The sequence below is a fragment of the Rhinoderma darwinii genome, unplaced genomic scaffold (genome assembly GCF_050947455.1).
Source record: "Rhinoderma darwinii isolate aRhiDar2 unplaced genomic scaffold, aRhiDar2.hap1 Scaffold_466, whole genome shotgun sequence".
Lineage (NCBI taxonomy): Eukaryota > Metazoa > Chordata > Amphibia > Anura > Rhinodermatidae > Rhinoderma > Rhinoderma darwinii.
Window position 1 is genome coordinate 70,993 of NW_027464011.1, and position 16,194 is coordinate 87,186.

The 16,194-nt window shown below is 42.6% G+C and overlaps 2 non-coding genes across 2 annotated transcripts; both read left to right on the forward strand.

The window, feature by feature from the left end:
- Positions 1-5,067: 5,067 nt before the first annotated feature.
- On the forward strand, positions 5,068-5,254 carry LOC142718398 (U2 spliceosomal RNA). Its single transcript, XR_012872519.1, has one exon. It is a non-coding gene; the product is annotated as a U2 spliceosomal RNA (small nuclear RNA).
- Positions 5,255-11,359: 6,105 nt separating this feature from the next.
- Positions 11,360-11,553, forward strand: LOC142718407 (U2 spliceosomal RNA). Its single transcript, XR_012872526.1, has one exon. It is a non-coding gene; the product is annotated as a U2 spliceosomal RNA (small nuclear RNA).
- The last annotated feature ends 4,641 nt before the right edge of the window (positions 11,554-16,194 follow it).

Sequence of the window (16,194 nt, forward strand, 5' to 3'; positions counted from 1 at the left end):
ACCAACGGGTGGCGTGACTTTCCTAAAAGACTCACTATGGATGAAAATCCAGGTGACATACCGGCATATGCCCGGATTAAGAATACTGTGCGAGTAATTCTTTCGGAGGAGAAGGCGACGACTTGCGGCTTGAAATTCGTGGTGGAGACCGTGCTTGTTGGCATTTTCAATGTCCAAAAGAGGGAGATTTTGGCAGTGCAGGACTACCCAAGAAGAAGAACCTATGACATCACATTTATACAGAATGGAGTATTCCAAGATCTGCTGGCGGCATATGCAGTAAAAAAGGACCCGAGACTGGACGGAGTGGATTTTTACGAGCATGTTTTGGACATCACAAAAATGATTGTTATTAAGATGTACTGCCCATTTGCTGACGTAAAAGATGTGATGTCCTTTTTATCCCCCTATTTTAAAACGGTAAAGTGTATTGGCAAAGTGATGAATGAGGTTGGGGTCTGGACCTCTAAATGGAGATTTCTAGTGACATGCTACAGAGATGCCAATTTTACAGGAGGGATAATGCTGCCGCCAGCACGTTTTAAATTAGGAGATATGGCAGGAGACTTTTATTTTTCAGGGATGCCTCCATTCTGTAGGAAATGCCAAAAGTACGGTCACACCAATGAGTCCTGCGAGAGCACCTGTAGGAACTGTGGCAGCTCTGAGCACGAGGCCAAAACTTGCCCTCTGGGGAAAAGGTGTCGATATTGCAGCCGAGTTGGTCACCTTTTTGCATTTTGTCCCCACAGATCGGAACAACCCGAGGTCCGGCCGAGGCGTCCCGAGCAGCCAGCAGGCCAGATCGTACCCCCAGAAGGAGAGGAACCCCAAGGAGAAGGCCAGGATGAGATGGATACCTCTAGCAGACCCCCCCAAACAGGTGACCCAAAAGAGCAGAGACGGAACAAGCGTCGATCCAGTGATCAGCGGACGAAAAAGCCCCCCCAGGAAACTGGGGAGACGGGTAGTTCGGATGAAGCTGATCCTACTGGTCCGCAAGAGATGCTGGGTCAGCCTGTACCTGAGGCAGAGGACCCGGGCGGAGCGGCAGCGACACACAAGCGACGTAGGGCGTACTCGGAGGTGGCAGCGGGGGTGCCGATGGAAGTACCTGCATTGGCGAAGGCAGGGAAACCACTGGACGTGCCCCCGAAAGTGACAACTAAAGGTCCACCCCCTTCTAGCCAGTTGGGGGATACACGGACAGCTGCCTCCGAGGTGACGGAGGTCCCAGAGACGTCAGGGAGCGCAATTCCTGCCCCTATCGAAGGGGAGGTCGCTGCCAAAAAAGCTCCAGCAGATGAAATGTTGCCCGTGGAGTCCATATGGGATCCATTTATGATTAGTGCCTCAGGTATGGCGGGGGGTCAGCTAAGTGATGGGAGTTCCTCTCCTACCTTCTCCATATTTTCCGTGGACTCCAAAATTGAAGGCTATGAGAGTGCAAGTGGGGTCTCTGGCGACGCGGAGGACTGCTGAGGCCACCTCGGGTAAGATTATAAAGACTGTCTCTCTCCCTTTTCCTCATGGCTGAGTTATGTGGTCTTTCCTTAAATGTAAGAAGCGTGCATTCTAAGACAAGAAGAGCTGCCCTGTTTGATTACCTCTCTATTCTTACCGCGTCAGTTTTTTTCCTACAGGAATGCTGCATCCCACATCGCATGGACTATAAAAAATATGAAAGAGATTGGAGACTCGGACCTTCGGTGTGGTCCGGGTCTAACGAATCTAAAGCCGCAGGTGTCGCCATTTTATTTAAAGGGAACGTTTTAATTGACAGTTTTTATGAAATTTTACCAGGCAGAATTTTAATGGTCAAAGCTTTTATAGACGGTATTAAATGGCAGTTTTTAAACTTTTATGGTTCTCCTGAGAGAAATGAAAGAGCTAGAATGCTAGAGATTTTACCCCTTTTTATTAATGATTCAGAACCACTTGTTTTAGCGGGTGATTTTAATTGTATTTTAAAGGGGGAACGCCGGTTCTCTAATTCAGTAAGCAGGAACTACGACAAGACCTCGTCAATTTTAAAAGATATTGTTACTGATTTTAAACTCACCGATGTTTTTAAAAAATGTAACAGGGATTTATGTGAAGAGGCCGGCGTTACCTGGAGCAACGTGACCTGCAGCTCCAGGATTGATTTTATCTTCTGCTCTTACCAAATACTGCCTTTTAAATGTGATATTAACCCAAACGTCTTTTCTGACCATAAGTTATTGTATTTTAAAGTGAAATGTGATAACGAAAGAAGAACTCCGAAAAAAGCCTGGAAATTAAACGTATCCCTTTTAGAAGATCCGCAAATTTTAGCTGATTTTATTACCTTTTACAAAGGCTGCAGACGGGTAAGACATCCCAATATGCCCATCGTCACCTGGTGGGAAAAAATGAAAGTTAAAATAAGAGATTTTTTTATTAAGATTGGGATGAGAAAAGCAAAAGAGAAATGCAAATTTTATGCAAATTTAAATACCCGTCTGCAGACCCAATATAAATTCAGAGAACAGGGTATGCTGGTGGACAAGGAGATCATTGAGATTAAAAAAGAGATCTCCCAGTGCCTGGAGCAGAGGGGAAAGGAAATAATCTTTCGCTGTAAGGTAAAACATCTTGAGGAGAACGAGACCTGCTCCAGGTATTTTTTTAAGAAAATCAATGATAAGCATACCCTGTTGGATAATATTGAAGGTGAAACAAATACCCAAAATATTTTAAAAAAGGTACATGGGTTTTATGCGGATCTTTTTAATGTTAAAAACATTGACAATGCTTTTATGAATGACTCATTGAAGGAGGTTGATGCTGTTTTAGATCCTGTCTCCCAAAACTTTTTATTACAGGAGATTTCAGTACAAGAAATTTTAGAAACTAACAAGAGTTTTAAAACAGGTAAAGTCCCTGGTCCTGATGGTATACCCATAGAGTTTTATGTTCTATTTTACGGTGTTTTAAAGGAAGATCTCCACTCTCTTTTTACACAAGTTTTTAGAACAAAAGCCCTCCCGGGGTCCTGGAAGAAAGGTGAGGTGTCCCTGCTGTACAAAAAGGGGGACAAAACCGACATTAAAAACTGGAGACCAATTACACTGCTAAATTGCGACTACAAGATAATGGCTAAAATTTGTGCAAATAGATTAAAAGCAGTTGTAAACAAAATAATTCACTCCAACCAGGTCTGTGGGATACCCGGGAGGAGCATATGGGATAACCTGAACCTTTTAAAAGATGTTATTAATGACACAAAGGAGAGGAAAGGCAAAATGGCAGTTTTAACAATCGACTTTGAGAAAGCCTTTGACAGAGTGTCACACTTTTATCTTTTTAAGGTTTTAGAGAAAATGGGTATACCGGAAGGTTTTATACAGTCTCTGAAGGCCTTTTATGACAACTGCACTAGCAAGATTTTAGTCAAAGGTTTTAAAACACAGGATGTCCTTTTAAATTCCGGAGTGAAGCAGGGGTGTCCCTTGTCCCCACTACTTTTTATTTGTGCAATTGAGCCTCTACTGTGCACCTTGAGGAAAAGCAAACAGATACGTGGAGTCCCCCTGCCGGGCGGGGGGGGACTAGAGGCAAAGGTAGTGGGGTACATGGATGATGTCGCGGTACTGTGTAGGGACACCCTATCACTACAAACAACTTTAAGACAGATCTATAAGTTTTGTTGCTCCTCCGGTTTTAAAGTCAATTTTAATAAAAGTAACATTTTAAACATTGGCAATATGATTTTACAGGACATTCCAGTCCCTGTGTCAGAGACTGTGCAGATTTTAGGGGTCTCCTTCAATGAGTTAAACAATGGTTTTAACAGTTGGGACTTGGTGGCACAAAAAGTTAATAAAAACATTTGTATGTGGAATTTGAGAAAGCTGACCATGGAGGGAAAAGTTTTAATTACCAAAATGGTGATTTTACCGATTTTATTATATTTGAGTATGGTTTTCCCTCCCCCTGATATTTTATTAAAAAAAATAAATAAAGCTTGTTTTACATTTTTATGGAACTCCAAAATGGAAAAACTCAGGAGAGAGAAGGTGATGATGCCAAAACTAATGGGTGGTAAGGATTTCCCTGACATAAAGACCTTTCTTTTAATCAAATTTTTTACTGCATGTCTTAACGCTGCTTTTAAGGATCACTACTGGTCATATTTTATCCGTTTTAACACCGGGTATTTTATGAGGAGGAACGGATGGTTCTCCACGGTTTTAAGCTCCCCGTATGCTTTTAACCTCCCTGACCAGTACAAGATTTTAGAGAAAATTGTGAACCTTTTTAACTTGAAAGGCAAGAGAATTGAAGAAGTGCAAAATAGTAAAAGTGTTTTAAAAAAGATAAAAGAAAATGTTTTAGTAGCCCCCATTAGTAATTTTAGTGAACAAAAGTGCAAACAAATATGGAGAATGGTAAATATTAATTATCTTTTTAATCCTCAGAAAGATCTGGCCTGGAGTTGTGCCCACGAGTGTCTTCCATGCCGGGCATTCCAGCATCGAAGGGGACTGACCAACTCGGCTGCGTGTCCAAGGGGAGGTTGCAGAGATGATGAGACAGTCTACCACCTTTTCTGGCAGTGCTACTACGCGCAATTGGTGTGGTCAAGAATCCTCCCCTTGGCACAGAAGATTACAGGACTACAGAGATTTACTAGCGATGGCGTTTTTTATGGATGTCTGGAATGCCCAACACAGACCCGAAAAATGATGGCATGGAAGATCACTAACTGCGTCAAAGCAGCTCTGTGGGCGGCCAGAAACATTCTTTTATTTAAACATGACGTTTTAACTGTGGATGATGTTTTAGCCATTTGTTTAAGTGAGATGCACAAGTATTTTCTTTTAGATAAAAAACTCTCTCCTGTTTTATGTAGAAAATGGTTTTTTAGTGAATGGAGTTCCATAATTTGATGCCACCAAGTGCCCTTTTATAAGTTATGTGATTTTATCTGATAACTTGTATTTATTATTATACCATTGTTGTAAACCCTGTGTATTTATTGATTTATTGTAAAAATGTAAAAACTTGTAAATCCTTTTTTTGTCGAAAATTTTAAATAAACGGTTACCTCCTTTGTTGGGGTAGTCAACTCAAAAAATCTGTTCTTATCAGTTTAATATCTGATACGTCCCCTATCTGGGGACCATATATTAAATGGATTTTTAGAACAGGGAGATGGAAATAGAGCTTGCTCTGTCCACTCCACGCATTGACCTGGTATTGCAGTATTTCCAGGACCGGTGCACCCTTTCCTTATGTGTTGACTAAAATCAGATTCCAAAAGTGTTTTTTGTGTTTGCCATTGTTTCTGTCTTTCTGAAGGGATCTCCCCTTTTAATCCCATTATTTCAACACCTGTTGGACAATGCATGAGTGATAATGAGCTAATTGATTAAATGCAATTAATGAATACATTGCCACCTCTTGTTTTGTGTCGTCTGTGTGTCTGTGTTTCCGGCATTTCACATTGGAACAGCTCATTCACCTTCCTTGTCTTCTCTCCGCCCTCCCTTTTAGGTAAGTTAAAGAGCTGCACCTGAGCCAGCCACTGATTGATGCAGCACCACAGTCAAATAGTGGAGTGGAGTAGGGGAACAGCAAACAGCCATTAAAGCCGCCCGCCCGCCACAATGGACCTACCTGTGTACACTAGATGGATGTGATGGAATGTACTGTCGTCCCTACATTTCAAGAAGGAGTAAGAATTGCAGTTGCAACAAAGCCTTGCTTGCCTACAAAGAGAGCAGCAATTTGGATTTGTTACTATGTTACCTAGAAGAATAACAAACTGTGCAAGGATGGAGGTTGTAGGAGCAAGGAGAAGTTGTCTGTAAAGTTGGTGGATGCTTATTTTCCATTTTGCAGTCCCTTGTTTCCCTCTTGTGGCCTCCTGGAGGCAACTAGCTGTGCAAAAAAAGACAGCCTGGCGGCCGGCTGTTGCAGTGTTGCCCTCTCAGGCAACACTGAGTGACTGACTGAGCCGCACCGTCTTATATAAAGTTCAGACGGAACTTTGCACGTGTCAAAGTGGAGCCCTGAGGAGCCAGAGCCAGCTTTCTGACATCATAATGGGGCCTCAGAGATAAAAGCCTGGGCCCAGGCAGTGTTGGTCAGTGGTGCTCAGCAGGCAGCACTGGACTGGACTGGATTACAGCTGATACAAGGTGTGAAGGAACAAGGGGTGGCTGTGGGCATGCACTTGCTGCCGCTGCCAGTGTTTATCTGCATGGCAGCAGGGCATTTGGGCGTTGCCAGGAAGGCGTTTTTATGTAGATTCCTCCTCTTTCAGCACTGCATTGTGGTGCAAGCAAAAGAAGCAAATCCTGTCTGGCTTCCTCTCCGGCCTTTATTCACCTCCCGTGTAGCTGTGAGTGTGTGAGCCTGCAGGGCCCCATGGAATTGCCTAGAAGTAGGCTGAATCACTGCAAGGGCTGAACAGCAGTATCGGGCAGGCCCGGGCAACGCGCGGCCCGTTCGGGTTATCGCTTCTCGGCCTTTTGGCTCAGATCAGGTTTATTGCCTGGTTTGGGCTGGAGGTGCGAGTTTGGAGCGATCCTCCGTTTCCGTTTCCGTTTACGGGAAACTTTTTTTGCTGTGGTTTTGTACCGACAGGTTTATTGTGAAGAATGGCTGCCATCAAGAATACCATCCGGATTGAAGTGCCCCCGAGAGAAGCCAACAAGAACAACGTGAAATTTGTGGTTGCAGATCTTATCGAAAAAAAGGCTGGAGCAGAAAGGCAAGACATCTATGCTGTACAAGACTTTCCAAAAACAGGTGCGTACGATGTCACGTTCCATGAGGATTTTACTTGCCTTAATGTATATGAGTGGCTGAGAAACAACACTGAAGATCCCATGATGCAAGGAGTTAAAGTTACACCATTGTTTGGATTCAATGAAATTAACTTGCTTGTACATGTGTATAACCCTTACACCAAGATTGATCTGCTGGTGGATTTCCTGCTCAAGTACTGTGAGTATGTGAAAGGAGGAGTTGCACAGACCAACATCCTAGGGATTTTTAACTGTAAGTACAGATTTCAAGTCAAGCTGAAACGTGACTTAAACTGTGTTGGGGGTTTTCAACACCCACCGTCAAGTTTCTCTGTCGCAGGGCACCGTGGTTTTCTAAGTTATCCAGGACAGCCAAGGTATTGCAGGAAATGTTTTTCCTTTGGTCACACACAGGTCTTCTGTGATAAATCAGTGTGTTGCAGAAATTGCAAACAAGAAGGCCACACTGCAGGTGAGTGCCCCACCCCAAAATCCTGTGATGCGTGTGGGGGGACTGACCACATGTACAAGTTTTGTCCTGTAGCAGATGCTCAAAGGGCTGCAAATGAGGAAAAAACCAAAGCAGCACAGCAGAGACAGGAGGAGCAAAGAAAGCAAAGACAAATGCAACAGGTAAAGTCTTATGCTAGTGTGGTGAAAGACTCGGGCGGAGCACAGAAGCTGAAAGTAAGTGAGCCACAGATTTTGCAACCAGGTGGGCCCCACCCTTTCTTACCCCTGATGAGGCACTTTGAGGAGCTGTTTGAAGAGGCAGGGGAGGCGGTGCATGAATCAGATCCAACGAATATTCATGAGTTCCCATCAAGCATAGAGACGGTAAAGAGTCAAAGGGAGGGTGGTGGGGATGAATCAGACGAAGATGGCCAAGCATTGTGCGTGCAGAGGAGGGTTTTCAAGAAAAGACGTAGTGAGGAGGGTGAAAACCAAACCCCGCAAGCCGGCTCTTCGTTGCAAACGCTGGAGGAAGACATTGCGGACGTTGTGGATGGTGGTGGAACTTTATAGATAATGTTTTTCCTTTGTTCTGTTTTTTCAGTGTTCTCCATGAGCTAAAAGTTTTTTGGCAATATGGGAGTCAAAATCGCTTCACAAAATGTGAGAGTGTTTAAAACTAAGAATAGACGAACTGCCATATTAGAGTTTCTTGCACAAGAAAATGCAGTCATATATTGTTTGCAAGAATGTGGTTTGAATGAAGCAATTAGTAGTGATGAATGGGTGCATGGAAGTTCAATTTGGTCATGGAGTGTATCAAATAAAAATGATGGGCTGGGAATTTTAGTTAAGGGAAAAGAAGTGTCTCTTATTAGTTATACAGTTATAGAGGAGGGGAGGTGTATCTTGGCCTTTTTTAGCTATAAAAATGTTAGGTTTTGTATCATTAATGTTTATGCGTCAACGGACAAAGTTGAAAGAAAAAATTTGTTTGATAAAATTAAGTTTTTCGTTCCAGGAGGGCTACCGGTAATATTAGTTGGAGACATGAACTGTGATATTAGTAAAAGTACTGTCGATATTTCAGGGAAAGTATTATTAGAAATAATTAATGATTTTCATTTATCGGACATGCAGAAATTATGCAAAATCGATCCCAGGTTGAATACCTATCATGCAGATAGAGGTAGAATACATAGTTGTTTAGATTATTGTTTTATTTCTCGGAACTTAGTTCCTTTAAGTTACAGTCAACAGCAAGTGGTATTTTCTGACCATGAATTGGTTATATGTGAAGTAGATGTGGATGTAAACAATGTGTCTGGGCGTGGTTTATGGAAATTAAATGTTAATTTGATGGAAAGTGAAGATGTGAGAAAGGAGTATGCTAGAAAGTATGAGAGTTGGTGTAGACAAAAAGGAACTTTCAATAATATAGGTAAATGGTGGGATTGGGTTAAATGGAAAACAAAAATATTTTTTAGGAATCTTGGGTATAAAACTGCTGCAGTTAAAAGAGAGAAGTATGTGAGACTAAATGCACGTCTGAATTTATTGTATAAATTGAGAGAGAGCGGTGCGGAAGTGAATGAAGATATCTTGTGTGTAAGAAGAGAGATTAATGAATATTTGAATGATAGAGGAAAAAGTATTATTTATAGGGCAAAATTAGATAAAATGGAGTTTGATGAGAAGTGTAGCAGGTTTTTTTTCAAAAAAGTCTTTAGTAAAAGACAAAGTATGAATGTGTTGGTTGGAAGAGATGGCAATGAGGTGAGCGGTGATGGAGTAAGTGAAGAAGTTGCGAGTTTTTATGAGGATTTGTATGCAAATAAGTGGAGAGATGAAGATATGGAAAGTGATGTGCTAAAAGTTTTGGATGGTAAGTTGAGTGATGTAGAAAAACAAGGTGTCATGAAAGAGTTGGTGATAGAAGAATTATGGAAGGTAATAAATAGTATGGCGGTAAATAAAACGCCTGGTGAAGACGGATTACCAATAGAATTTTATAGACGTATGTGGGATGTGATAGGGCGTGATTTCTTCGAAGTATGTAAATATATGTGGACGAATGAAGAAATGGTTGAGAGTATGCGTGCAGGAGTAATTGTATTGATACCAAAAAAAGGGGATTTGAAAGATTTGAAGAATTGGCGTCCAATAACGTTGCTCAATTGTGATTATAAAATTTATGCAAAGGTGATCGCGAATAGGATGCGTGATGTGATAGAGAGTGTGATTGGGGAAGAACAGTGTTGTGCAGTGCCTGGAAGAAGATTGCATGAGAATGTGTGTATGCTGAGAGATTGTTTATGGGACTCTATGGAGAGGAAAAATGATGTCTTTTTATTAAGTTTAGACTTTGAAAAAGCCTATGACAGGTTATCTCATAGTTATTTATTTAAGGTTTTAGTTAGAATGGGGTTTCCAGTTGAGTTTGTCTGGCGTATTAGAAGCCTATATAAAGGGATATATAGTCGGGTGTTATTGAATGGGCATGTAGGAAGGAAAGTGAATGTGTTGTCAGGCGTGCGTCAAGGATGTCCGTTGTCTGCGATTGTTTTTATTTGTTCAATTGAACCTTTGTTGTGTATGATAAGAAAGGACAAAGTTATTCGTGGTGTACATGTGCCAGGTGGAGGAGGGAAAGAATGGAAAGTAAGTGGTTATATGGATGATGTTTGTGTTTGGTGTGATTCTGAGTGTTCAGTGAGACGAGTGAAATTGCTAGTGTCCTTCTTTTGTAGCGTGTCTGCTTTTCGTGTGAATTGGGACAAGAGCGAATGTAAAAATTTTGGAAAAGGCGTTTTGAGGAGGGATATAGGAGTGAATGTAGTGAATGGACCAATTAAGGTTTTGGGTGTAAAGTTCAATGAAAGATTGGATGGTGCGGAATGTTGGGAAGATGCTAAGAAAAAAGTTGAAAACAAGTTAAATTTTTGGAAAATGAGGAGTTTATCCTTCTTTGGGAAAATCTTAGTAATCAAAAGCATTATTTTACCGATCTTTTTGTTTATTGCCATAGTCTTTCCACCAAGCTATATGGGTCTTAGGAGTCTAAATAGAATTTTGTTTGTTTTTTTATGGGGATCCAAAATGGAGAGGGCTAAAAGAGAAATTTTAGTGAAAAGTATAGATAAGGGAGGTCTTGGGTTTCCAAATGTAGAAATTTATTTTGGGGTAAATTTGGTTATCTTTCTATTGAGAGTAGTTAGATCAGATGGAAAGTACGCATATATGTGTAGATATTTATTTGGTACCTATTTGATTCGAATGAAGTGGTGTGTGCGAGATTTGCGTCGTCCTGTTTCCTTCGTCATTCCTGTGTGGTATGTATGGATGTACAAGTTCCTTGGTAAATATGAATTACGGGATGTGGATGTCAGAATGTTGCGAAATAAGAGTCTAGTGTATAGGATGATTGAATGTAGAGAGACTGAGTGTAGTATAAATATGGTGAGAGGAAGAGATGTAAGTAAAGTATGGAAGAAAGTAAGAATGGATGGCTTAACGAATAAACAGAGAGAGTTAGTCTGGCAAAGCCTTCACGGAGTACTACCGGTTAGAGAGTTCCAGAGGAATCGAGGTTTGGTCAGGAGTGATGCGTGCCCGAGGTCTGGCTGTAATGGAAAAGAGAGTATTGTTCATTTGTTTTGGAATTGCCAGTATGCAAGAGAAGTGATAAAGAGAATGGGACCGTTATGTAAAGAGTTGACTGGGGTAAGTTTGTTATCTTTTGAAATGTTTATGTTTGGTTTGTGTGCGTGTAATGGAGAAAAAGAGAGAGTGTTGTGGTTGCTGCTTGCATGTATAAAATAAGTATTATGGGATGTTAGAAATGTGTATGTATTTAAAAGAAAAGAATTTCCTGTAAAAGACAGTGTAAGAATGGTGTTAGGAAAATTATATGTTTGTTTTTTGTGGGATAAAAGGAGAAGAGGAGAAGATGCTGAAGGAGTGTGGAAAGTGAGAAAGTGGATAGATGTAGTAAATTGTTCCTAATAGCTATTTTATGTTTATTTATGTGTATTATTTGTTGGAAATAAAGAAAGTCCACATGATGATGGGAAACAGTGCCCTATAACTGTTACTGATGTTCTAATGGTAGTTTTGGACCGTTGAATATCCCATCTGAGGATTTAATAAAAAAAAAAAAAAAAAAAAATCTGTTCTTATCAGTTTAATATCTGATACGTCCCCTATCTGGGGACCATATATTAAATGGATTTTTAGAACAGGGAGATGGAAATAGAGCTTGCTCTGTCCACTCCACGCATTGACCTGGTATTGCAGTATTTCCAGGACCGGTGCACCCTTTCCTTATGTGTTGACTAAAATCAGATTCCAAAAGTGTTTTTTGTGTTTGCCATTGTTTCTGTCTTTCTGAAGGGATCTCCCCTTTTAATCCCATTATTTCAACACCTGTTGGACAATGCATGAGTGATAATGAGCTAATTGATTAAATGCAATTAATGAATACATTGCCACCTCTTGTTTTGTGTCGTCTGTGTGTCTGTGTTTCCGGCATTTCACATTGGATCAGCTCATTCACCTTCCTTGTCTTCTCTCCGCCCTCCCTTTTAGGTAAGTTAAAGAGCTGCACCTGAGCCAGCCACTGATTGATGCAGCACCACAGTCAAATAGTGGAGTGGAGTAGGGGAACAGCAAACAGCCATTAAAGCCGCCCGCCCGCCCGCCCGCCCGCCCGCCACAATGGACCTACCTGTGTACACTAGATGGATGTGATGGAATGTACTGTCATCCCTACATTTCAAGAAGGAGCAAGAATTGCAGTTGCAACAAAGCCTTGCTTGCCTACAAAGAGAGCAGCAATTTGGATTTGTTACTATGTTACCTAGAAGAATAACAAACTGTGCAAGGATGGAGGTTGTAGGAGCAAGGAGAAGTTGTCTGTAAAGTTGGTGGATGCTTATTTTCCATTTTGCAGTCCCTTGTCTCCCTCTTGTGGCCTCCTGGAGGCAACTAGCTGTGCAAAAAAAGACAGCCTGGCGGCCGGCTGTTGCAGTGTTGCCCTCTCAGGCAACACTGAGTGACTGACTGAGCCGCACCGTCTTATATAAAGTTCAGACGGAACTTTGCACGTGTCATAGTGGAGCCCTGAGGAGCCAGAGCCAGCTTTCTGACATCATAATGGGGCCTCAGAGATAAAAGCCTGGGCCCAGGCAGTGTTGGTCAGTGCTGCTCAGCAGGCAGCACTGGACTGGACTGGATTACAGCTGATACAAGGTGTGAAGGAACAAGGGGTGGCTGTGGGCATGCACTTGCTGCCGCTGCCAGTGTTTATCTGCATGGCAGCAGGGCATTTGGGCGTTGCCAGGAAGGCGTTTTTATGTAGATTCCTCCTCTTTCAGCACTGCATTGTGGTGCAAGCAAAAGAAGCAAATCCTGTCTGGCTTCCTCTCCTGCCTTTATTCACCTCCCGTGTAGCTGTGAGTGTGTGAGCCTGCAGGGCCCCATGGAATTGCCTAGAAGTAGGCTGAATCACTGCAAGGGCTGAACAGCAGTATCGGGCAGGCCCGGGCAACGCGCGGCCCGTTCGGGTTATCGCTTCTCGGCCTTCTGGCTGAGATCAAGTGTAGTGCTGATTACTTGTAGTCAGTGCTGCCTGGTCTTGGTTAGGAGGTGCTCAGGTACCCTCTCTCTCGGCCTCGGGGGATCGTCCAGGTTCGCCTGGACTTCACCCCCGTGCTGCTATTTGGGAGAGAGGCTTAGTCCTGAGCAACGGGTTGCGATCCACATACCCCCGTGTAGGCTTTGGCTGAAAAGGGGAGTTGCGCCCAAAGTTGCGCCTACTAAGGAGTAGCGTAACGATTCCTAAAAAAAACCTTACTCACCATGGACGAGGATCCATGTGAGATACCGGCTTATGCCCGGATTAAAAACACAATTCGTGTAGTGCTATCGGAGGAGAAGGCGACGACCTGCGGCTTAAAATTTGTGGTGGAGACCGTACTTGTTGGTATCTTCAACATCCAGAAGCGAGAAATTTTGGCGGTGCAGGATTACCCAAGAAGGAGGACATACGACGTTACTTTCATACAGAATGGAGTATTCCGAGATCTGCTGGCGGCTTATACGGTAAAAAATGACCCGAGACTGGACGGTGTTGATTTTTATGAGCACGTTATGGACATCACTAAAATGATAGTTATAAAGATGTACTGCCCTTTTGCCGACTTAAAAGAAGTGATGTCCTTTTTATTCCCTTATTTTAAAACTGTGAAATGTATTGGCAAAGTCATGAATGAGGTTGGTGTATGGACCTCAAAGTGGAGATTCAATGTAACATGTTATAAAGATGCCAATTTTACAGGAGGGATAATGTTGCCGCCAGCACGTTTTAAAATAGGTGATATGGCCGGAGACTTTTATTTTTCAGGGATGCCTCCATTCTGTAGGAAGTGCCAAAAGTACGGTCACACCAAGGAGTCTTGTGACAGCACCTGTAGGAACTGCGGCAGCTCTGAGCACGAGACCAAAACTTGCCCTCTGGGGAAAAGGTGCCGTTTTTGCAGCCGAGTTGGTCACCTCTATGCTACTTGTCCCCACAGATCTAAGGAGTTGGAACAACCTGAGGACCGGCCAAGGCGTCCCGAGCGGCCCGCAGGCCAGATCACCCCCGTACAAGGAGAGGAACCCCAAGGAGGTGAGCAAGACGAAATGGATACCTCCAGCAGACCCCCCCAAACAGGTGACCCTAAAGAGCAGAGGCGACAAAAACGCAGAGCCAGTGATCAGCGGACGAAAGAGCCCCCCCAGGAGACTGGGGCGCAGGATAGTTCGGATGAAGCTGATCCTACTGGCCTGCAAGAGATGCTGGGTCAGCCTGTACCTGAGGCAGAGGTCCCGGGCGGAGCGGCAGCGCTCACTAAGAGACGTAGGGCGTACTCGGAGGTGGCAGCGGGGGTGCCGATGGGAGTACCTGCCAGGTTGAAGGCAGGGAAACCAGTTGACGTGCCCCCGGAAGCGACAACTGAAGGTCCCCCCCCTTCCAGACAGTTGGGGGATATAGGGACAGCTGCCTCCGAGGTAAGCGTGGTCCCTGAGACGTCCAGAAGCGCGATTCCTGCCCCTATAGAAGGGGAGGACGCTGCCAAAGATTGCCGAATCTTACCCGTTGAGTCCGTCTGGGACCCATTTTCAAGAAGCGCCTTAGGTATGGGGGGTCAGCTGAGTGACGGGTCTTCCTCTCAAACCTCATCGATGCGTACATTTGACTCGAGGAAATATGATGATGAGAGCTCGAGTGGGGTGTCTGGCGACGCGGAGGACTGCTGAGGCCTCCTCGGGTAAGATAAAAATAGACTGTCTCTCTCCCTTTTCCTCATGGCTGAGTTATGTGGTCTTTCCCTTAATGTAAGAAGCGTGCACTCACAGACAAGAAGAGCTGCCCTTTTCAACTACCTTTCTGTTTTTACCGCCTCAGTGTTTTTCCTACAGGAATGCTGCATACCTCACCGCATGAATTATAAAAAATATGAGGAAGACTGGAGACTCGGACCTTCAGTGTGGTCCGGGTCCAATGAATCAAAAGCCGCAGGTGTCGCCATTTTATTCAAAGGGAACGTTTTAATTGATAGTTTTTATGAAATTTTACCAGGCAGAATTTTAATGGTCAAAGCTTTTATAAACGGTGTTAGATGGCAGTTTTTAAACTTTTATGGTTCTACAGACAAAAAAGAAAGAGCAAAAATGCTAGAAATTTTACCCCTTTTTATCAATGATTCAGAACCACTTATTTTAGCTGGTGATTTTAATTGTATTTTAAAGGGGGAACGCCGGTTCTCTAATTCAGTAAGTCGAAACTATGATAAAACCCCGTCTATTTTAAAAGATATTACAGTGGATTTTAAACTTACTGATGTTTTTAAAAAATGCAATAGGGATCTACCGGAAGAGGACGGCGTCACCTGGAGCAATGTAAACTGCAGCTCCAGGATTGATTTTATTTTTTGCTCTTATCAAATACTGCCTTTTAAATGTGATCTTAATTCTAACGTGTTTTCTGACCATAAACTTTTATATTTTAAAGTTAATTTGAACGATCAAAGGAGAACTCCGAAGAAAGCCTGGAAATTAAACGTATCCCTTTTAGAGGATCCGCAAATTTTATCCGATTTTATCACCTTTTATAAGGGCTGCAGACGGGTAAGACATCCCAATATGCTAATTGTTTCCTGGTGGGAAAAAATGAAAATAAAGATAAGAGATTTTTTTATTAAAGCTGGGATGAAGAAAGCAAAAGAAAAATCTGAATTTTATGCTAATTTAAATACCCGTCTGCAGACCCAATACAAGTTCAGAGAACAGGGTATGCAGGTGGAGAAAGAGATCACCGAAATTAAAAAAGAAATCTCCCAGTGCCTGGAGCAGAGGGGAAAGGAGATAATCTTTCGCTCTAAGGTGAAACATCTTGAAGAAAACGAGACCTGCTCCAGGTACTTCTACAAGAAAATAAATGATAAGCATACCCTGTTAAATGAGATAGATGGGGAAACAAATACCCAAAACATTTTAAAAAAGGTGCACGGTTTTTATGCGGATCTTTTTAATACAAAACATGTTGATGTTGATTTTATGAACGACTCATTGAAGGAGGTGGATGCTGTTTTAAATCCTGCTTCCCAAGTGTTTTTATTACAGGATATTACGGAACAGGAGATTTTAGAAACTACAAAGAGTTTTAAAACAGGTAAAGTCCCTGGTCCTGATGGTATACCCATAGAATTTTATGTCATATTTTATGGTATTTTAAAAGAGGATCTCCACCCTCTTTTTACCCAAGTTTTTAGAACAAAAGCCCTCCCGGGGTCCTGGAAGAAAGGCGAGGTGTCCCTGCTTTACAAAAAGGGGGACAAAACAGACATTAGAAATTGGAGGCCTATCACTTTACTAAACTGTGACTATAAAATAATGGCAAAGATATGTGCGAACAGAT